This window comes from Muntiacus reevesi, chromosome 10 (genome assembly GCF_963930625.1).
Source record: "Muntiacus reevesi chromosome 10, mMunRee1.1, whole genome shotgun sequence".
Lineage (NCBI taxonomy): Eukaryota > Metazoa > Chordata > Mammalia > Artiodactyla > Cervidae > Muntiacus > Muntiacus reevesi.
The window spans coordinates 78,592,593-78,615,906 of NC_089258.1; the positions used below are offsets into that span (position 1 = coordinate 78,592,593).

General features: G+C 43.6%; 1 protein-coding gene across 4 annotated transcripts in view; it reads left to right on the forward strand.

Moving 5' to 3' along the window:
• The window catches only part of CSGALNACT1 (chondroitin sulfate N-acetylgalactosaminyltransferase 1), a 322,127-nt gene that overhangs the window by 112,783 nt on the left and 186,030 nt on the right, over nt 1-23,314 (forward strand). The window contains exon 1 of one of the 4 annotated variants that reach the window (XM_065947596.1): nt 3,107-3,154. The exons of the other annotated variants lie outside the window; for them this stretch is intronic. The gene's annotated coding sequence lies outside the window, so the exon portion shown is untranslated. Of the gene's footprint in view, nt 1-3,106; nt 3,155-23,314 lie in introns of those variants that run through there. 4 annotated transcript variants of the gene reach the window in all.

Consider the following 23,314-nt stretch of genomic DNA (forward strand, 5'->3'; position numbering starts at 1 on the left):
AAAGTATAGTTTTAAGAATCAAGCAGGAAAAAAACAAAGATTAAAATATTGGGAGATTTATCAGGATCTATCCATTCAGCTCACGTATTTCATGAAATGACCTGCATATCTGGCAGGTGCTGTTGGGTGTGACGCGAGGTGGCGATGTGATAAATTGTTCACTACAACACCCTGGATGGAAGTCGGAGCTCTGTCCTTGCAGACCAGGTGTGTTGACATTTAGCGCCCTCATCAGCAGGCAGGAGGGCTCGGTGAGTCCCGTGTCGGGGAGGGGACGAGTCACGACCTTGGAAGTGCCCTCTGTGGTCCCTCTGGTCCCTCAGATCCTTGCCAGGGCAGGAATTCACTCCTCCGCAGGTCACTAGTACATATACATGAAGAGTTGTGCATAATATAATCAAAGAGTTGTGCATGTGCATAACCATGAAGAGTTGCACCTACACTCCCTCTGAAAGGGGTTTCGGGACAATCTTTAAAGATGTGTGTATTTCTTGGGGGTATATTCAACTCCCAGCAGGGTGCCTGGCACGTGGTACTCTGCACACATTTGTAGAGAGAATAAGTGGACTGTAGAATAAGTGGACTGAGACTGAATCTTGGATCTCCCTTTTCACCCGGGTCTATAGAGGAGGGCCGTCGTCCGCTGGTTGGTGACCGTATAAGGCATCGTGTTAAGAACTTCCTATGCCGTTGCGTTCGATCGTCACAAGAAGGGGCCTGAGGAAGGCTTGAGCTGCTATCTCTTAGGTGGTGCGGTGTTAGGTGACTCTGTGGCCTCAGCCCAGGGCTGGGTACCAGAGAGCGCGCACCGCATTGTGTGTGCGTGGACTCTACTGTCCACACCTGGACGCCACAAGCCTGCCTCTGCTCGCCCTTCATTTGTCAGAGCTGGCCACGGGGCATCGTCCAGGTGCAGGGGCTGGAGCAGTATGCCTTCTGGGTGCTGGGAAGAGGGGGAGAACTGGAAACTGCTGTATCATGACAGTGGCTCCCATAGGCCGATTGCACAGACGGTAAAATGGAGTGTAGAGAGGATGGGTTACTCATCCAAGGTTACATCACTGGAATGTGGCAGAACAAGGCCTGGGACTTAGATTTGTTTGTCTCCAAAGCCCATAGTCTTAACCACCAATGCAATGCCGCCTTTCTTAGGGAGATGGATTTTCTTCCTCAGAAAACTTGACCTTAATGAGGGGCTGAATGATAAAAGTGCTGGATTGGGGGCTGGGTGCCTGGTTTCTGGGACTGATTCTCTCACCGATCCTCTTTGCCACTTGTCCGGGTGACTTCCTTCCACGGGAATAGCAATTGCTATGGTGACGACCCAGCGCTGCATGTGATGCATCTGGAGAGGTGTAAGGATGTGATGCTGTTGTTGCTGACAGAGCTGTGAGCAGGGCTCTTGTGTGGACTTTGCACATGGAACAGCTTCATGATTCCTACAAGGAAACAAGGAAACTTTTTAAACAATCTTGGTAGATTTAGTTATTTCCATTGTATGAAAATATCTTATATATTACAAAATCAATTTAAATGTTTCAGGCATTTTATTAGACTGAAATGATGCCAGGTTGCAACTAAAATTATAAACTCGCAACTTTTATTCCCCCTTCCTCCCATTTTTTTATTGTATCGATTTTTGAAAAACTTTTTAAAGTTTTTTAAAGAATTGTTCTTTTTAAAGAGTTGTTTCATTGACGTATAATTGTTTTACAATGTTGTGTGAATTTCTGCAGTATAACAAAGTGACTCGGTTATTGTTGTTCAGTTGCTCAGTCATGTCCGACTCTTTGAGACCCCGTGGACTGCAGCACGCCGGGCTTCCCTGTCCTTCACCACTTTGCAGAGTTTGCTCAAACTCATGTGCATTGAGTCGGTGATGCCATCCAACCATCTCATCCTCTGTCACCTCCTTCTCAGTTATTCATGTGTGTATGGTGGTTTATTTGCTCAGTCGTGTCTGATTCTTGCGACCCCATGGACTGTAGCCTGCCAGGTTCCTCTGTCCCTGGAATTCTCCAGGCAAGAATACTTGAAGTGGGTTACTGTTTCCTTCTCCAGGGGATCTTCCCGACCCAGGAATCGAACCTGGGTCACCTGCATTGCAGGCAGATTCTTTACTGACTGATCTGTCAGTGGAATATGCATGTATGTGTGTATATCACACACACATATATATTCTTTTTTATGCTCTTTTCCATGATGGTTTATCCCAGGATACTGACTATAGTTCCCTCTGCTGTACTGTAGGACATTATTGTTTCAAGATCTGTTCTGTTAAAAATGCATGTTACAAAGAACACTTGTAGGTAATACAAATGGATATGTCCCTATAAATCCAGGAAGCTGTAATACTTTGCCATCTGTCGATGGTGAATGGAGGGGGTCAGAGAGGTTGTGTGTTGTCTGTGGCCTAATTAGGAAAAGCAGACCTGTCCCTTTGTGGGTGTGGAAGAGAGGGAGACTATTTTTGTTTTTTGTCAAGTGTTAAATCACCGGCCTGGGTTCCTGTTGCCCACACTTGGTGTGACTGTGGTTTTCAACACTTGCTGGCATCTTGGGGAACTCTGATGTACATTGTTTCATGTATATCTCTCTCCTTGACCCCCCACACCCAATCCCAGCTCATGCTGGAACGTGGAGCCCCCGGGGACCCCGATTGTAGGTCACATCCCTTCAGATGGGACATCATAGATTTTTACAGTCCTCTGACTTCTTCCTGGCAGTGGCTGAAACTGCAGTGAATAATCAGATTAGAAAAGAAAAAGCTTTCTGTGGAAATTTGGGAGCAGAATTCCCATTAATTAAGAAAAAAATACCCAGCATATTTTTCTCAGAGCCCTTCATATAGACATGTTTAGCCTTCATTGTTTAAATATAACCCTGCTAACCCAAGGGCACGTTATCTATGCCCCCTTCTCTCCCGTTTGGACATAAAGCCTGTGATTGTTGATTGTCCTGGTTGGATCATTTGAAAATGAGATTTCAGTTTAGTAGAATATTTCCATTACAGGGTAACGGGCCTTTTTAATTTTGGACTTTTATAAGCTAGGAAAACATTTACATTTCCTCCCGGTTTTCCCTTTGCAAAATCCTGAATAGACAAGGCGGATTCATTAGAAACTACATCATGAAATGTTGCATCTCTTTATTGGTGAGTCATGAAAGTTCAGGAAAAGAGCACAAAAGTAGGCATTTATAGTATGAAACAAGCCTTTGTCAAATTATGTATGTGGTGGTTTTAGCTGACCTTGGAACTTACATAACACTCTGTATGTGCTTTTATACCCCAGCGTGGTCTATGAAAGTGATGATAATGCATCGGCTTTACAAAATACCTTCGTGGACGCCCAGCGCAGCTCTTTCCCTGCGTCCCTCAGCAGGGGAGAGAGATCACTGTGCCCACCTCCCCATCCCTGTTCTTTTCTGTCCACTTACATAATCACTTCTTGCAGATATCTCCTTAGACTGTTTAAATTCCAGGTGACTAAATCTTTTGTGCATTTAGATTTCATTCAATCATAATACATTTCAAGTACCCTTTTCCCTTTTCTTCTTCTTCTTTTTTTTTCTATTATTGCCTTTCAGTTCCTCCAGTTTCTTTTACTTCATTTTGGGATAACTTTTTTTTTTTTTTTGGTCACGTGGCATGTGGGATCTTAGTTCCCTGATCAGGGATCAGGGATCAGACCCATATCCCTTGCATTGGAATCACAGAGTCTTAACCACTGGACTGGCAGGACAGTCCCTAAGGATAGCATTATTGATACATTTGAGGGTCATCAGTAATTAGAGCAATGAGCCGTGGGAGAGCCCTGATCTTACAGGGCAGAGAGAAGAAGGGTAGGTCTGGGGTCAGGTTGAGCTCGGAGACAAGTGGGCATCCTTGGGGCGTGGCTGCCATGCCGGGCGAGTCATGTCACTTCTCCCCTGCAGGCCCTCCTCGTCTGTTTTTGGTTTCTGTTCTGCCATCTCGGTAGACAGCACTGGGGCAGAGCGTGGGCCACCCTTAGGAACTGACTGGGGCTGAGGTCTGGGGGGTGGGGCGGGCCCAGCGATGCTGAGAGGTGGGGAGGGAACTTCAGGCACAGAGAAGGGTTCAGCACGTTAGACATGAGAAACTAGAGAGAACTCTTACTCAATGCCTGCTCTCAAGGTACTGACAGTTTAGGCTGGTTGTCAAGCCGGTAAGCTTGATTCACTGCCACTTCCTGCCTTTCTGAAACTGGTCCTTCCTGTAACCCCAACCTCCGGCTGCAGTTAAACTAGGTGTGTCTTCAACTTGCACTTGGGCTCCAGATTACCTTGAAGGACCTGTTTCACTGATGCCTTGGGCCAGCCTCAGCTAATGTCTGCAAGAGACACCAATCTGGTATGTTTGTTAACAAATAGCCACACAAGAAAAAGGTCAGGTTGAAGCTGAATCTGGCCTCTGTACCCCTACACTAAATTAAATTTAAGACAGAGAGTTTTGGGTGAAGTAGAAAAGACCCTGATGCTGGGAAAGATTGAAGGTGGGAAGAGAAGGGGACAACAGAGGATGAGATGGTTGGATGGCATCACCAATTCAATGGACATGAGTTTGAGTAAGCTCCAAGAGTTGGTGATGGACAGGGAGGCCTAGCATGCTGCAGTCCATGGGGTCGCAAAGAGTCGGACATGACTGAGCAACTGAACTGAACTGAACTGAAGACAAGAATAGCTTTATTGCCATGCCAGGCAAAGGGGGGACACAGTGGGCTATGTCCTCAAAGCTATGTGTCCCAGTGTGGAGGGGCTAATGAAGAGTTTCATAGCAGTGGTTCAAAGAGGGTGTGGTCAGCTCGTGGGCATTCTTCTGATGGGTTCGTGGAGAGGTAAGTGGGAGTCAGCATCATCAACCTTCTGCTTCTAACTGGTCTGGAGTCTGTGTGCTTGTGGGCAGCACCCCACCCTCACCCGGAGGGGCTTTCCATATCTGCAAAACAGCTCAAAGATACTCTCGTGTGTATTGATGGGGAAACCAAGACCCTGCTCCAAGGCTGTGCTATTGTTTCCCTTGACTGTTTCTCCCTGGTTTTGTGCTTGAATCTGATCAGCTGGAGCTCAGGGAAGGTCATGGAGGCTGAATGAAGGTTATTTCCTATAGTCAAAGAAATGAAGGACACAGAAAAGCTTTGTTCCTAGAACCCCATAGGGCCCTCCTCAGTATTGGTGTTAATATAGACTAGATGCTCATCCAGTGAGCATATTTCTTATGTTGTGATTTTTCTCTGTCAGATGCAAATGATATTCAGACGTCAGCCCTGCAACAGAAGTTGACATGCTGATTCCTAGTTATTTGCTTTCCCTTTTATTATCTTTTTAAAACTTTAGCCTCAGTTTTACAATTTAGCTCAGCCCTGAAGGGAAGCTGCTTACTCTGTGTGCTGCGTTAGACTTAATTTGCATGGAATATTATTAACGGAGTCTATAGGCTTATTTCCCCATGTATGCATGGGACCACATAACCATTCTGCTAACATTAAGTTTTAAATGTTTTCATTTAAAATATCAGCCTTTGAGGGGAATATCCAAGACCTAGCCGAAGAGAAAATTAGGCTTATGACATTATCATACAAAAAAGAGAGCATTATCATAAAATGGAAAGAAAAATAGTAAAATAAAAATCTTGCCAACTGCATATGGTAAATAAAAAAGAATGATTGCGGCTATTACTAAATATTAAAATCACCAGCTCTAACTTGCAAGAATTAAGGTTTTTCATGGAAAAGAATAAGATGATTTGGTTGCATACGAACTCAGGAAGAGAGCCTTTAAGGCAAAACAATTTCCTTAAGACATTTTTAATGAAAACAGATGATGAAATGTAAGTCATTGCTTTCTTTAATGAATGATACATCTGAAACCATTGTCTCAAGTACTCCAATTTGCCTATGAAAGTATCCATATCCAAGTGGTATAAAATGATGGATTAAGTAATCAAGGTAAAAAAACTTTGTAAAACCTCTGAGAGGAAGTACTCTTATGCTATTCTTGTTGAATAGAGAATTCTAGAAGGATGTTACAAAGATAATTCTCCAGGCCAGAATACTGGAGTGGGTAGCCTTTCCCTTCTCCAGGGGATCTTCCTAACCCAGGGATCAAACCCAGGTCTCCCACATTGCAGGCAGATTCTTTACCAGCTGAGCCACAGGGGAAGCCCTACAAAGATCTAGTAAACCTGAATTATCATGAACACTGATTTTGGCCAGACAGGTTGTGTTGTTCAGGTGTATTAAAAGTAGCAAACCAGTGTGTCTTTATGGACCTGTCAATACTTTTCAGATTCAAAAAAACATAGAACATAAAAAAGTCAGCCGTTTTCTATAAAGTGGACCCAAAACTATGCAAAAGTGCTGCTTATTTCAGAGGTATTTTCTCTGGGGTTCTGGCATTTCTTACACATCTTTCCTGGGAATAATATCACGAAATTTGAGAAATTGTTCGAGAGGCCTTCTAAACTGGTTGAAAGAACAGGGGAGTGAAAAGACGAGGAGGAAAGTGGAGAGATGCTGGAAGCCTCACAGCTGCTCCCTTCTGCCCATTCCTTATTTATTTGTTTTTATTTATTTGGCTGCACTGGGCCTTCGTTGCGGCATGCGGGTTCTTTAGTTGGGACATGCAGGGTCTTCTTCCCTAACCAGAGATCGAACCTGGGCCCCCTGCGCTGGGAGTGTGGAGTCGTAGCCACTGGACCACCAGGGAAGTCCTCTTTCTGCCCAGCCTTCAATGACGTGACTCCATGAGCCCAGGAGATGGAGCTGGTCTCAGAGGTGATGGGGGCAGTGGGGAAGCGGGTGTTCACCTGTGCTCTGGATGAGACTTCTGCACCAGGGAGGCGGGCAGAGAGGCAGGCTGGTTCCTCGCAGGCCCTTGACTCTGACATGCCGTGGCTTTGTGCGGGCATCACTAACGGGGAGGAGGCTCAGACAAGGGTACAGGCTCAGGCCCAGGTGTCCTGGGGAGAGGACGGGGGCCCCCTTCTCCCTCCCCTCCACCTGTTCCGCTTTGCCCCGAGAGCTGCCCCCTGGGAACAGGGCTGTGCCATGAAACACACAGTGAACAGGTCTTCTTTGTTACTGAAAGCAGAGGAGCACAGAAGCTTAATTGACACACGATTATTTAGACATTAGTTGTACTTAGCGCAGCTGAGGGCTTCTCTGATGGCTCAGTGGGTAAAGAATCTGCCTGCAATGCAGCAGACAGGGGTTCGATCCCTGAGTCGGGAAGATTCCCTGGAGAAGGAAATGGCAACCCACTCAGTATTCTTGCCTGGAGAATCCCATGGACAGAGGAGCCTGGTGGGCTACAGCCCATGGGGTTGAAAGGGTTGGACATGACTTAGTGACTATACTACCCCGCCACCAAAGCAGCTGAGGACTTCCAGGGAGGGAGTTCTGGCCCAGCTGATGCCTGACTACCGCTACAGAATCTGAGGTGTTTTCACCTTTTCATTAACTTGTGTATGACAACTGTTTTAGTCAACTCAGGCTCCCATACAAAATACCATAGACCGGAAGGCTTCAACAGCAAGCGTTTACGTTCTCGCAGGTCTGGTGGCTGGGAGTCCACGTGCCAGCACGTGGGTTTCCAGCAGGGACACTCTTCCCGGCTTGTGCTTCTGCCTTCCTGCTGTGTCTTCACATAGGTGGGTGAGGGAGAGACAGAACAGACAGACAGACAGACACACACACAGACGCACACTCACACTACAGACTTTCTGGCGTCTCTTCTTACAGAGGCAATAGTCCCATTATTCGGACTCCACACTCATGACCTCCTAACCCTAAGGAGGTCCTTTCCAAAGGCTCCATCTCCAGATACCCTTACACTGGGATTAGGGGGTCAGCATATGAATTTTGGGTGAACACAATTCAACTTTTTAGCCAAAGCTACTTTATATGTATAAAAGTAATATATTTTTTAAGATGAATGAATGTGACATGAAATAGCCTCCGTGTATTTTAATTTTAAGGTACAGTGAGTTTCCCAGTTTATTTTGGGTTTATTAAATATCAAAGAAACAAAAAACAGACTCACACATCCCTGGAGGCCGCCTCATGAATTCTGATCACAGACCTTCATCTGGGTGGTGTCACTGGAGGCGGTTTTCCTGCCAAAGTGTGGGACCAGGAGCAGGGCGCTGACAGTGGGTGTGAACAGGATTCTGGCCCTTGGGGAGGGCTCATTGTAGCAAGACTTACCCAGAGGAGCTTTGAATGCTGTGAACGTTAGTGCAGACAGCAGGGTTTGAACCATGATCTGACTCCCGAACCCATTTTTAACAAGGTATGTGTGCTAGCTTCCTTTATTAAAACAGTTTTTTAAGTGTTTATTATTTTAAAAATTGATTTAGCTGCACTGGGTCTTAGTGATGGCATGTGGGATCTAGTTCCCTGATCAGAGATCGAACCTGGGCCCCTGTGCGTTGGGAGCAGTCTCAGCCGTTGGACCATCGGGGAGTCCCCGGCTGTCTTGCTGTTGATGGCTAATTTTGTTTTTATTTCCCCCCAGCTTTATTGAGATGTAATTGACATACAACATTGTGGATGTTTAAAGTGTATAACATTTGATTTGATGGATTTATATATGGCAAAATGATTGCTACCATAGTATTAGCAACAACTCCATCTTGTTACATAATTACTATTTCTTTTTTGTGGTGAGACTATTAAATATCTATTCTCTTTGCAACATATGACACAGTATTACCTGTAATCATCATGCTGTTTGTTAGATGCCAAGAACTTGTTAATCTTATAATCTTAGATATATCACATTTATCCATTCATCTGTTAATGGATACTTAGATTGTTTTCATATCTTAGGTATTATAAATAATTTTGCAAAGAATATGGGATTGCAGATAGCTCTATAAGATCTTGATTTTTAACTCCTTTGGATAAATACCTAGAAGTGGGTTGCTGGATCATATGGTAATTCTGATTTTACTTTTCTGAGGAATTGCCAGAGTGACTTTCATAATGGCTATACCAACTTGCCTTCCCACCAACGGTGCATTAGGGTTTCCTTTTCTCCACATCCTCCCAGCATTTGTTATTTGTGTTCTTTTTGATAATAGTCATTCTCACTGGTGTGAGATATACCTCATTGTGGTTTCAATTTGCATTATCCTGATGATTAATGAATTCAATCACCTTTTCATGTAATTATTGGCCATTTGGATGTCTTCTTTGGAAAATAAATTCTCCCATTGACTTTTAAACTGGATTGCTTGGTTTTTGCTCTTGAGTTGTATGAGTTCTTTATATGTTTTCGATATTTAGCCCTTATCAGATAAAAGAAAAGTAAAAGTGAAGTTGCTCAGTCGTGTCTGACTCTTTGCAACCCCATGGACTGTAGCCTACCAGGCTCCTCTGTCCATAGAAGTTTCCAGGCAAGAGTACTGGAGTGGGTTCCATTTCCTTCTTCAGAGGGTCTTCCTGACCCAGGGATCGAACCCGGGTCTCCTGCATTGCAGGCAGATGCTTTACCGTCTGAGCCACCAGGGAAGCCTCTTATCAGATATATGATTTGCAAGTATTTTCTCCCATGCAGTAGGTTGCTTTTTCATTTTGTTGATATGCAGAAGCTTTTTAGTTTGATGTAGTCCTACTTTTTTTTTTTTTTTTTTTAATTTGGCTGCAAGGCATGTGGGATCTCGATTCCCCAACCAGGGATTGAATCCATGCCCCCTGCATTGGAAGAATGAAGTAAGTCCTAACCACTGGACCACTGGGCAAGTCCCTATTCCCACTTATTTGCTTTTGCTTTTGCTGCTTGGGCTTTTGGTGACATGTCCAGGAAATCACTGCTAAGACCAACGCCAAGGGACTTTTCCTTCTGTGTTTTCTTCTAGAAGTTTTATATCTTAATATCTTGTGTCTTGTGGTATAAGATTGATATCTTATATCTTGTGGTTTTGTGTCCTTAAATTTAAGTCTTGAATCCATTCGAAGTTCATTTTTGGGAGTGGTGCCCATTCTTCCTCTTGTTGTTATCCGGGTTTCCCAGTACCATTTATTGACGAGACTATCCTTTCCACGTTGTGTGTACTTGGTATCTTGTCAAGTACTAGTTGACCATATATGCGTAGATTTATTTCTGGCCTCTCAATTCTGCTCCGTCGGTCTCTGTGTATATTTTCATGCCAGTACCATACTGTGTTGATGACTACGGCTTTGCAGTACAGTTTGAAATCAGAAACTGTGGTGCGTCCAGCTTTGTTCTACTTTGCCATAATTGCTTTGACCGTTTGGAGGTCTTTTCTGCCTCCATACAGATTTTAGGGTAGTTTTTATATTTCCATGAAAAATATTATTGGAATTTTGATAGGAATTGCTTTGAGTCTGTAGCTGGTTTTGGGTCACAGGAATATTTTAACAATATTAATTCTTCCAATCCATGAACATGGGCTGTCTTTCCACTTGTTTATATCTTTTTCAATTGCTTTCATCAGAATCTTATAGCTTTCAATGTACAGATCGTTCACCTCTTTGGATAAGTTTATTACTAAGTATTTTGTTATTTTTGATACTATAGTCAATGGACTTGTTTTCTTTATTTCTTTTTCAGGTGTTGTTAGTATATAAAATCACAACTGTTTCCTATATTTTGATTTTGTAACCTGCAGTTTTAACTGATTTAGCTGATTACTTTTAGCAATTTCTTCATGGAGTCGTTAGGATTTTTAAAATATAAAATCATGTTATCTGCAAACAAAGACACTTCTACTTCTTGCTTTCATTTCTTTTTCTTACGTGATTGCTCTGCTAGGACTTCCAGTACTTGGTTGAATAGGAATGGTGTCAGTGGACACCCTTTTCTTGTTTCTGTTGTTACAGGGAAAGTTTTCACCATTGAGTATAATGCGGGCTGTGAGTTTATCACATATGGCCTTTATGTATGTTCTCTCTGTACTCAGTTTGTTAGGAGTTTTACCATGAACGCATGTTGTATTTTTGTCAAATGCTTTTTCTCCATCTATTGCTGCTGCTGCTAAGTCGCTTCAGTCGTGTCCGACTGTGCAACCCCATAGACGGCAGCCCACCCGGCTCCCCCATCCCTGGGATTCTCCAGGCAAGAACACTGGAGTGGGTTGCCATTTCCTTCTCCAATGCATGAAAGTGAAAAGTGAAAGTGAAGTCGCTCAGTCTTGTCCGACTCTTTGCTACCCCATGGACGGCAGCCTACCAGGCTCCTCCGTCAATGGGATTTTCAGGCAAGAGTACTCGAGTGGGTTGCCATTGCCTTCTCCACTCCATTTTTGAGATGAACCTATAATTTTTATCTTTCATTCTGTTAATGTAGTGTATCACATTGGTTGTCTTGTGTATGCTGAACCATCCTTGGCATCCCAATAAATAAATCCCACCTGATCATGTTGTGTATTAGTTTTGGAAGAATGCCACAAAAAATTACCACAAGCTGGGTGGCTTAAAGCAATAGAAATCTATTGTCTCACAAATCTGGAGGTCAGACATCTGAAATCAGCGCATCTGAAAGCGTGGGCAGGACCATACTCCCTTTGAAGCCTGTAGGGGACAGACAGTTCTTCCTCCCCTTTTCCTGACTCTGGCCATGGGTGTTAATTCTTGGCCTTTCTTGGCTTGCAGCTGCAACTCTCGCTCTCTCTAATATCTGTCTGATCACCGTGTTCTCTCCCTGTGTCTTCACATCATCTTATAAGGACTCCAGCCATATTGGATTAGGGACCACCCTATCCTATTGACCAGCTGATTCCAATGAGATGACCTCGTTGCATCTGGAAAGACTCTGGTTCCAAACATGTCACACTTTGACGTTCTGGGTGTTAGGACGTCAGCATATCGTTTGTTGTTGTTGTCCTGTGTGGGTGCGTGCTTACTTTGTTGTTGAGAGGGACACAATTCAACCCGTAACTGTATGCTAGAAAATTTTCCGTCTTTGGTATGGATGAGAGTACTATGTTTATCAAGCTGTGGGTGAAAAAGGAAAGTAGTGAATTACCAAAATCCTCCAGTTATTTGTACTACGTTAAACATCTTACCTCTTGTCCTGGAGGCTTCCCAACATGATTAGTGAGGGTGTGTGGTTGACCTGGCAAAGACACCTTCAATTCAGCATGATAATCAGTATCCTCTGAGCCAAAAGTCCCTCTCTGCAAGTTTTAAAATAAGTTAGAAGAGAAGGGGGTGACAGAGGATGAGATGCTTGGATGGCATCACCGACTCAATGGACATGAGTTTGAGTAAACTCTGGGAGTTGGTGATGGACAGGGAAGCCTGGCGTGCTGCAGTCCATGGGGTCGCAAAGAGTCAGACATGAGTTAGTGACTTAACAACAAGCCCCAAAACTCCCCTGAAAAAAGCTTTCAGTAGAATGTGTAGTCACTCTGGTTAGCTTGACAGAAAAATAATGGGGAGAATTTTCTTAGCATTACCAAAGTGTGGGTGTTTCAGCTTTTTGCTTTGAAGGATCTTACACTAGACGATGTTGGTTTATAAAATACAGGGATGCCTCGCCTCAATTCTTATAGGTAGCCAGAGGTCAACACAGAAGTATTTGAATGTATCCTCCAAAAATGTATCCTCAAGAATGCAAAGAAAAGGTATTCCAAATGTTAGGTTTATTCCTGGCAAATTCTTTTTTGATGCTTCTCTTAAATGTTTTGCCATTTGGTTTGGAAAAGTGTTCAGGCATCTTTGCCACCTCATTATGGACTGTTTCCAAGGCTTTTGAGGAGCTGCCATAAACAGCAGATCCAGAGCTGAGGATAAAGCACTTGTTTCATATGGGTTATATCATGCCTGCTAAGAACGGGAACATTAAATGGGCTGTTAAAAAATTTAAGATGCTTGCCAATAATTTTTCAAGGTAGGTGTGTTATATGACTTTTGATTATGTTAAGTTTCATATAGCAAGTTCACATCGATGCAAACAAGAAAATGAAATCGAATGACTTCTTTCAAGAATTATTTGCACTTTACTGCTTGAATCTTTGTTGTGTTAATGAACATCAAAACATTGTATCAACATGCAGGTGTGAAGTGCTGCTTCGACATAAATATAAGTAAGAGAATGTCTTTATGAAAATTTAAGCCATAGCAGGTGTAATAGTAGACAGTGAAACCTTTCTTCCCATTATTCTGGTGCTGTAGTTTCCATAAAAATTGCTAGAGAACATCTGGACAAGCTATAGAAGAAGGAAAAAGCCCAGCCCTCCCTGCCCTCCCCGCTGTTCAAGTTTAAGTGCCTTAGAAATGGTACAAAGCAATTTAGGAGTGCAGTGTTTAAATCTGAGAACGTTGTCAAAGCAAATCCAGGAATGGCAAAGAAAATGCCTCTGCGTGGCCAGTGGTTACTAGAAGACAGTTTTTTTTTAACCTCTCAACTTCAGGTGTCTAACTGCCTTTGAAAGTTTATATTTTAGCATATTAGTGATGATGGGACACATTTTGATTTGTTTTCTTCAAGCTCAGTGTATTTCAGGTTCCAAATCATATCAGCCTTGCCTTCAGCAATAGGAATGGATTGTTTTAAAGATGATTTTTTTCTCTCTCAGCAGAGCCTTCTTTTGTGATTGGAATTTCTGAGAATGACCATTCAGAGCGGATTCCTGGCAGTTTATTATGCAGTTTATCAGAAGTTGCTTTTTACTTTAGGGAGTTGAACAATGTACTTTTAAAAATATATATACTTGGGTTAAAGTGACGCTGAGATATCACTGCAGACGACTGGAATGGATGAATCTAAAACACTGGCGAGGATTGTGGAACAACAGAAACTCTGGTTTGTTGCTGGTGGGGATGCAAAACGGTACAGCTGCTTTGGAAGACAGCTTGCAGTTTCTACAAAGCTGAGCATGTTTTCACTGCACGATCCAGCAATGATGCTGCTAAGTATTCTTCTAATTAATTGAAAACCAGGTTCATATGGAACCATGAACGCAAACATTTGCAGTATAGCACTTTTATTCATAATGGCCCCAAATGGGAACAAACCCCAAAGTCCTTCAGCAGTAAATGGATAAACTATGGTGCCTCCTGGAGAAGGAAATGGCAACCCACTCCAGTATTCTTGCCTAGAGAATCCCGTGGACAGAGGAGCCTGGTGGGCTGCTGTCCATAGGGTCTCACAGAGTCACACACGACTGAAGTGACTTAGCAGCAGCAGCATGATACATCCATACCGTGGAGTGTTACTCAGTAATGAAACCGATGGACACACACATTCTTATCCATGTGCCATAGGCTGATGCTTAATGCCACAGTGTGAACTTCAGTTAGTAATCATGTACCAGCAGTAGTTCATCAGTTATAACAAATGCATCACACTAGTACAAATTGTAAACGTGAGTGTGGGGAAGTTTGGGGGAATGATCTGTATTTTCTGATCTATTCTGCAAGCCTAAAACTGGTCTTAAGAAAGTGAAAGAAAGTGTTAGTCGCTCAGTTGTGTCTGCCTCTTTGCAACCCCGTGAACTGTAGCCCACCAGCCTCCTCTGTCCATGAAATTCTCCAGGCAAGAATACTGGGGTGGATAGCTATCCCTCCTCCAGGGGATCTTCCCAATCCAGGTATTGAACCTGGGTCTCTTACACTGCAGACAAATTCTTTAATGTCTGAGCCGCCAGGGAAGACCTGGTCTTAAAAACGTTTATTAAAAAAAAATCTCTCAAATCATGAAAAGACAGAGAAAACTTAAATGCACATGGCTAAATGGAAGAAGCCAGTCTGAAAGAGCTGCATACTGTGTGAGTCCAACTTTATGACATTCAGCAAAAAGTAAAACTCTAGAGGCAGTAAAAAGATGAGTGATTTAGGATGTCCCTGGTGGGGAAGTGAGTGGCACTCTACCTACCCATGCAGGGGACACATTTGATCAGGTTCGATCGAATTCGATCCCTGGCCCGGGAAGATCCCACATGCCGCAGAGCATCTGAGCCCATGTACCATGACTACTGAACCCGAGCTCTAGGGCCTGAGAGCTACAGCTACTGAAGCCTGTGTGCCCTGGAGCCTGTGCTCAGAACCAGACAAGCCAGTGCAAGGAGAAGCCCGAACACCACAACTCGAGAAAGCCGGTGCCGAGTAACGAAGACCCAGTGCAGTCAAAAATAAATAAAAAGACGCGTGGTTGCCAGGAGTTGGGGAGGGGAAGGGGTGAACACGCAGAGCGCACAGGACTTTTTGGGCAGTGACGCTATTCTGTGTGACCTTGTGATGGTGGGTACTTGTCTGTGTGACCTTGTGATGGTGGGTACTTGCCTGTGTGACCTTGTGATGGTGGGTACTTGCCTGTGTGACCTTGTGATGGTGGGTACTTGCCTGTGTGACCTTGTGATGGTGGGTGCTTGCCTGTGTGACCTTGTGATGGTGGGTGCTTGCCTGTGTGACCTTGTGATGGTGGGTGCTTGCCTGTGTGACCTTGTGATGGTGGGTGCTTGCCTGTGTGACCTTGTGATGGTGGGTGCTTGCCTGTGTGACCTTGTGATGGTGGGTGCTTGTCTGTGTGACCTTGTGATGGTGGGTGCTTGTCTGTGTGACCTTGTGATGGTGGGTACTTGTCTGTGTGACCTTGTGATGGTGGGTACTTGTCTGTGTGACCTTGTGATGGTGGGTACTTGTCTGTGTGACCTTGTGATGGTGGGTACTTGTCTGTGTGACCTTGTGATGGTGGGTACTTGTCTGTGTGACCTTGTGATGGTGGGTACTTGTCTGTGTGACCTTGTGATGGTGGGTGCTTGTCTGTGTGACCTTGTGATGGTGGGTGCTTGTCTGTGTGACCTTGTGATGGTGGGTGCTTGTCTGTGTGACCTTGTGATGGTGGGTGCTTGTCTGTGTGACCTTGTGATGGTGGGTGCTTGTCTGTGTGACCTTGTGATGGTGGGTACTTGTCTGTGTGACCTTGTGATGGTGGGTACTTGTCTGTGTGACCTTGTGATGGTGGGTGCTTGTCTGTGTGACCTTGTGATGGTGGGTACTTGTCTGCATTTGGCAGAAACGGTAGACTGTGTCACCAAGAGCAAACCTTAATGAAGTGTGTTAACGCATTACTGACTGGGAGATTTTTTTGCAGTAACTGACACCTGTGGCTGGTGATTTGTTATGTAGGTGAAAATTGAAATATCTCTGTCAATAACTTTCAGGTGACAAAAGATGTATCAATAAGTCTCTGGTCAATAATGTATAATTAAGTATCTGTATTAGTTCATCAGTTGTAACAAACGTTCCAAAGGAATGAAAGATATAATAGAGGAAATTCCCATGGGGTGGTTAGGAGTTCATGGAGACTGGACTTTCAGCTCAGTTTCTCTGTATACTTAAAACTTCTCCAAAAATTCGCCTGTTAATTAAAAAAATTAGCAAAAGGTGAAAGGCAATTCAGATTTCAATCTCCATAAATGAAATTCTGTTGGGGCGCACACACACACATACACACCCGGGGCGCTTTCGTGGGTACCTCTTCCGCCATGGTAACTGTGGCTGCATCCCCATCCACACGGGCCAGATGGGAGGAGTCCTCCAGGGAGTTCCCTCCCCACCTGTCCTCGAGTCGCTTCCCAGCCACCTACCGGAGTGGACAGCCCAGGTTCTCATCTGTCGAATGAGGGTCATTGATCTTCCCCTTTCTCTTAAGGTTCTTCTAATTCGACTTGTCACATCCACAGGGAGGCTGTCGGTAATCAGAAACGTGGGTTAGCTTACGGGATGAATGAGGTCCCACAGAAACAGCGTGGCAGAGATCGGGGGAGGTGGAGCTGATGTCAAACCAGGTTAGCCGCACGGCGATGGGTGGAGGTTTTTGCAACTGGAAAAGGCCATCATTGATTATGTTTTTTTTTTTTAAAATGCCAGCAGGCAGAGGACTCGTCAAGCCCTTACATGTTTGAACTTAGCAGAGTGTGTTGTGTGGTGGAAAGTCTGGGCTTGAAGGCAGAAGAGCATGGGCTGGCTCTTCACCTATCCGCCCTGGCAGCCGAGGCACTTAGCTCGGAGCTCAGCCCCTCTGCAGCTCACTTTGTTTGTCTTAAAATGGACCAGCTGATGCGGTCAGATAATGCCCTGCATGCCCCCCATGGGGCCTGTGCAGCCCTGGAGGGCGGGGAGGGGTGCTCGCCACGCAGGTTTAAATTTGAGTCGAATGAACTGCCGGTTTCAATCTGTCTTTCAATTCCTCTGACTGGTACTCCTTTGACAAAGCTCTTTCCCCCTCTCTGGGTCGTCCTCAGGCTTTAGAAACACATGGATCAAAAAGGACCACGTGTCCTCCTAGGGACACATACAGAGTGGCCAGGGATGACCACTCCTGATCTTTTCTGTGGAGGTCATGGTTCTCTCTTTTGTGTCCTTTTTCTTTTCTTCCAAAGTATTAACTCCTGTTCTCACATTTTCTTTGACTTTTCTCTTTTTTTTTTAAAAAATACTACTTATTGGCTAGGACTCTGAGGCTGGTCATCCTGGGTTTACCAACTGCATCCCTGCCCAAATTGCTGTCATTTTCTGAAACTGAGTTTCCTCATCTGTAAAGTGTGATGAACACAGTGTCTGCTGTAGAGATTTAAGTACTCGATATGTGGATACACATAAAGTTCTCCGAACAGTACAGCTGCCTAGAGAGTAGTCAACAGATGATCAGCTGTTTTAATTTTTAAAGTAGGTTTAGTTATTTCTTTGCCTGGATTGGGTCTCAGTTGCAGCACGCGGGATCTTTGGTCTTCATTGCAGCCTGTGCGATCTTTACTGGCAGCATGCTAACTCTTTGCTGTGATCTGACCAGAGATTGAACCCAGGTTCCTGCGCTGGGAGTGTGGAGTCTTAGCCACTGAACCACCAGGGAAGTCCTGATGATATCAGCTGCCTTTAAACTTTTTACTTTCAAATCATTTAGACTCACAAGAAGTTGAAGAAACAGTGTAGAAAATTCTCCTGAAACCATCGCAGCTTCATCTAATGATGGTGTCTTCCATGATGACAGTGCTTCCTGAAACCCAGGAAACTGCCCTTGGTACAACACTTTTAAGCACAGACCTTCTTTGGATTTCACTCTTTTTCATGCTGTCTTTTGTGTGTTGGTGTGTGTGTACAGTTCTATGAAATTTCAGGACACACCTTCATGCGACCACCACCCTAGAAGGGTGCAGGATTGTTCTGTTTGCACAAAGGCTGTCCCGTCACCGTCACCCCTTTCCTCCACCCTCCCCGGACGCCATGGACCTGTTCTCCTTCACTTTTGGAGAACGTGATGCAAGGGGAATCAGACCTTTGGCGATCACTCTTCCACTCAGCGTCATGACCTTGAGATCCATCCAGGTTGCTCGTGGGACAGCAGTCCTTGCCTGGCCCTGAGTTTGTTCGTCCATTGACTGTTTAAAAGACATCTGGGTTGTCGTCAGTTCTTTGGCTGTTACAGACAACACTGCTGTGAAAACTTCTGTCCACTTTGTGTGAGTGTTTTTCATTCCCTAAAATTGTGATTGCTGAGTCATATGTGAAGTGTATGTTTAACTTAAAAAAGAAAAAACGGTCAAGCTATTTTCTCTGGTGGGTGTCCCATTTTACATTTCTACCAGCAGTGTAGGCGACCTCCCGTTTCTCTGCATTGCTGTGTTTTATTTTTGTCATCCTAAGAGCCGTGAGGCAGTATCTCACTGTTACTTTAATTTGCATTTCCCTAATGGCTACTGGTGTTGGACATCTCTTCATGAACTTATTTGTCATCTGTATATTCTCTTTAGTGATGGTCTGTTTTCTGGTCTTTTGTTCCTTTTAAAAATTGGATTCTTTGTGTTCTTTTTTTTTTTCATTTATTTTTATTAGTTGGAGGCTAATTACTTACTTTGGATTCTTTGTGTTCTTACTATTGAATTTAGAAAGTTTATGTGTTCAGCGTACAAGTCCCTTGTCAGACATGTGATTTGCCAATATTTTCTCCCTTTATGTGGCATCCCCTTTGCAGGATGTTTTTTAGAGTGAAAGTTTTTAATTTATTGAGTTTTTCCCTTTATTGATCATGCTTTTGTTATGTCTTCAATTTCTTTGCCTAACCCTGAATTATAAAGATTTTTCTCCTCTGTTTGTTCCTAAAAGCTTTATATTTTTACATTTTACATTGACATCTAGGATCTATTTTGATTTAATTTTTGTTTAAGGTATGAGATTTGCATTGAAATTCTTTCCTTTTTTTTTGAGTATGAATAAACAATCATTCAGACACCATTTATTGAAGACAATATATTTCCTCCTTTCAGTTGCTTTTGTGTCTTTGTAAAACAGATTCATTGGCCATACTGATGAGCTATTTCTGGGTTCCTAAATCTGTTGTATTGATCTGTGTGTCTATGCCTCCGCCAATAAATACCCCGCTGTCTTGATTACAGAGTGAGCCTCAAAACGGGGTCCTGTGACTCCTCTCTCCTTATTCTTCTGTTCCCAGATTGCTTTTAGTTATTTTAGTTCTTTTGCCTTTCCCTATATATTTCAGAAGAAGCTCGTCTTTGTTCAACAAGAAGCGCTTTGCTGAGACCAGCTATTATTTTAAATACTGTTATTACTTTTCTCATTCTGTACGTGTTTTATTGTCTCACTTTATAGTTCTCATGATTTCCTAGAACCAGAGTGGGCTTTAGAGATCATTTACGTGATTCCACTGATTCCTGTGGAGACAATGTCATCTTCCTTCAAAGTAGATTCCGCGCTGGTGAGGGCTCCTGAGATCACTCAGACAGTTAACTGGTTAAGGGCCAGGGTTCGCGGCTTCGGAGTCTTTCATGTGAAGGATTTTCAATTTGTCACAAGGCCTCTCCCCTCCTAAACCTACCTAATCTCTTCTTTTTCCCTTACATTGTTCTGCTTTCTTGAAAGACATTATTTTAGAATTTGCTGTTGAGGTCTAAAGATAACATGATCAATGGTATGGAATCCCCTTAGAAACTTGTTAAAAGTGGAAGTTCCTATAACTGGGGGTTTTTATTCAGTAAGTGTGGTGTGCAGCTCAGGAACCCACAATTTTTGTTTGTTTGGGTGTTGTTTTTGAACTTTTTGTTTTGTATTGGGGTTTAGCTGATTAACAATGTTGTAATAATTTCGGATGAACACCGAAGGGACTCAGCCATACATATACATGGATCCATTCTCTCCCAGACTCCCCTCCCATCCAGGTTGCCATATAACGTTGAGCAGAGTTCCCTGTGCTATACAATAGGTCCTTGCTGGTGATCCATTTTGAGTATAGCAGTGTGTGCATGTCCATCCCAAATTTCCTAACTATCCATTCCCCCGGCAACCGCAAATTTGTTCTCCAAATCGATGAGTCTTTGTTTTCTAAGTTCACTTGTATCATTTCCTTTTAGATTCCACATATAAGGGATGTCATTCGATATCTCTCCTTCTCTGTCTGACTTACCTTCACTCTGTATGACCATCTCTAGATCCATCCAGGTTGCTGCAGATGACCTTATGTCATTCTTTTTAGTGGCTGAGTAAGATTGCATTGTATGTATGGACCTCATCTTCCTTATCTTTTCCTCTGTTTATGGACATCTAGATTGATTCCATGTCCTGGCTGTTATAAACAGTGCTGCGATGAACATGGGGATGCATGTATCCTTTTGGATCATGTTATTCTCCAGATATATGCTCAGGGGTGGGATTGCAGGGTCATTTGGTAGCTCTTGTTTTAGTTTTTGGAGGAACCTCCATACTATTCTCCATAGTGGCTGCACAAGTTTACATTCCCACCAACAGTTTTGGAGGCTTCCCTTCTCTGCACACCCTCTCCAGCATTACCTGTTTGTGGATTTTTTTTTTTTTTTTTTTTTTGGTGATAGCCTTTCTGGTTGGTGTGAGGGGATATCTCATTGTAGTTTTGATTTGCACTTCTCTAATAGTTAGTGATGCTGAACATCTTTTCGTGTACCTACTGGCCATCTGTGTGTCTTCTTTGAAAAAATGTGTATTTTAAGTCTTCTGCCCAGTTTTTGAGTGGGATGTTTGTTTTGATGCCATTTAGTGTCGTGAGCTGTTTGTAAACTTTGGAGACTAATCCCTTACTGCTCACATCATTGGCAAATGTTTTCTCCTGATCTGTGGGTTGTCTTTTCATTTTGTTTATTGTTCAGGATCCCACAATTTGAAGAGGCACCTCCGTGACTCTGATGAAGGGAGGCTGTGGGCCACACTTGGGTCTACCGAAGACTGAGGTCAATTGAGAAGTCACATGACCTTGGAGTCATAGATTCGGGGTCAGCTTCTCACTCACCTGTTTATTAGCTCTGTGCTTTGGTTTCTTCATCTATAAAATGGGAATAACACATCTGGCTCCGAAGTCTCCTTTCTGTTTAAACACCATGTGTGTGAAGTTGGTACCCACATCAGTGAAGACCGCTTCCTTCCTCCCTGCTCCTTAATGAACTGGGAAGTTTGATGTGCGTTTGAGGCAAGAACAGTGTCACCTGTTCAACAAACCACTTCACTTTCCTCTCGATCACTGGGAGACCACCCTCGCCTGCCCCTTGGCCTCTGGGTAGGGTCCTGTGACTGGCTCTGGCCAATGGAATGTGAGCATGGCCAGGGTGTGTCACTTGCGGGCTGAGAGGCCAAGTCTGACCTGGTCTGGTGTGACCTCCCTCTGTTCCTCTGGCTGCTTGACACCCAGATGACGCTGCAGCAAGAAGGTGGCGGCAGCCTAGGTCCCTGAGTCACTGTGGTGATTTGGAAGAGAACTAAACCTTTGTTGTTTTAAACCACTGAGATTTAAGGGGACGGATGAGTGGTAATTACTCCAATTAATATGCTGATGGATATTTAAAAGCGTAAAACAAAATTGTCTTCTGAATATTATATTTGTTATACTACTGTAAATGCTTCATTTTTATTGAGCTACAGGAAATACATTATGAAGCACGCAGGCAATTTTGTCGGAGGCTGTAACACAAGATCTTCATTTGTGATTATAGACTTTCTTTTCAAACTGGGATATGTGTGAGAGTTTTATGTATTGGTGGCCTTATGTAATTCTCAAGCACCAGAAGGCAGCTCAGGTGTCTGGGTGAAAGTCAAGATAATCGTCTCTTAAGGATACGGGCCATCGGGAATTAGAATGGCAGAAGCAACAGTCTTGGAGGGTCTCCTCTGCCGAGGAGGTGGTCGGACAGTGTAGTGTGGGCGGGCAGTCTTCTCCTGGGAGAGAGGTGCTGGATACTGGGAGGAAAGATGGTACCATTTCTCACTGTAAAACAGAAGGTTCTTGTTCCACGTGGTGGCTGCCCAGGGTCTGTGTCCGAGGCGTTTAACCATTTGTCTCAGTGACCTCCATGTGGGAGGGAGGTGGGCCCCGTCTCAGGTGGAGACGGCTCAGTGTCTGCACCATTAATAAAAGTCACAGGTCTCAGGACAGCGTGTCAGGAGGAAAGCAGACCTGTTCACCACTTTCAGATGCCTTCCTTTTAAAAATTAATTTATTTATTTTAATTGGAGGCTAATTACAGTATTGTAGTGGTTTTGCTGTATATTGACATGAATCAGCCATGGGTGTCCATGTATCCCCATCCTGAACCCCCCTCCCACCTGCCTCCCCATCCCATCCCCCAGGGTCATCCCAGTGCACCAGCCCTGGGCGCCCTGTCTCATGCATCGAACCTGGACTGGCGATCTGTTTCACATATGGTAATATACATGTGTCAATGCTATTCTCTCAAATCACCCACCCTCGCCTTTTCCCACAGAGTCCAAAAGTCTGTTCTTTATATCTGTGTCTCAAAAGATGCCTTCTTCACTTAGAGGTTTTTCCTTCTGGAAGGATTTTTATTTTCATTATCATTCAGTTCTAAATAATTTTTGATGAATGAATTATTTAAAAGTTTATTGGTTAATATCTAGACACTGGAGGATTTTTTTTTTCATTTCTGTTAATTGATTTCTGGCTTGATTTCACTGTGATCAGTGAATGCACTCAATGTAATTTCCATCTTTAGAGATTTGCTGAGACTTGCGTTCTGGCCCAGCAGGAGGTCAGTTGTTCTAAACATTCTGTTTACTCCTGAAAATGAGGCGTGTTCTACAGTTGTTGAGTGTGGAAGAGTGTTTATAGTATTGTTCAATTAAAAAGTGTGTCCGACCAGCTTTATGCTGCTTATAAGAGACACTTTTTACATCAAGGACATAGAGATGTTAAAAGCAAAAGGATAGAAAATTTGAATTTTTTCAATTCATACTACTAGCTTCTGAGAGATGTGTGTTGGAATATTTCACTATGATTATGGATAAGTGCTTATGCTTACCTCTCCCGCATTTCCTTCACTTTTTGCTTTGTA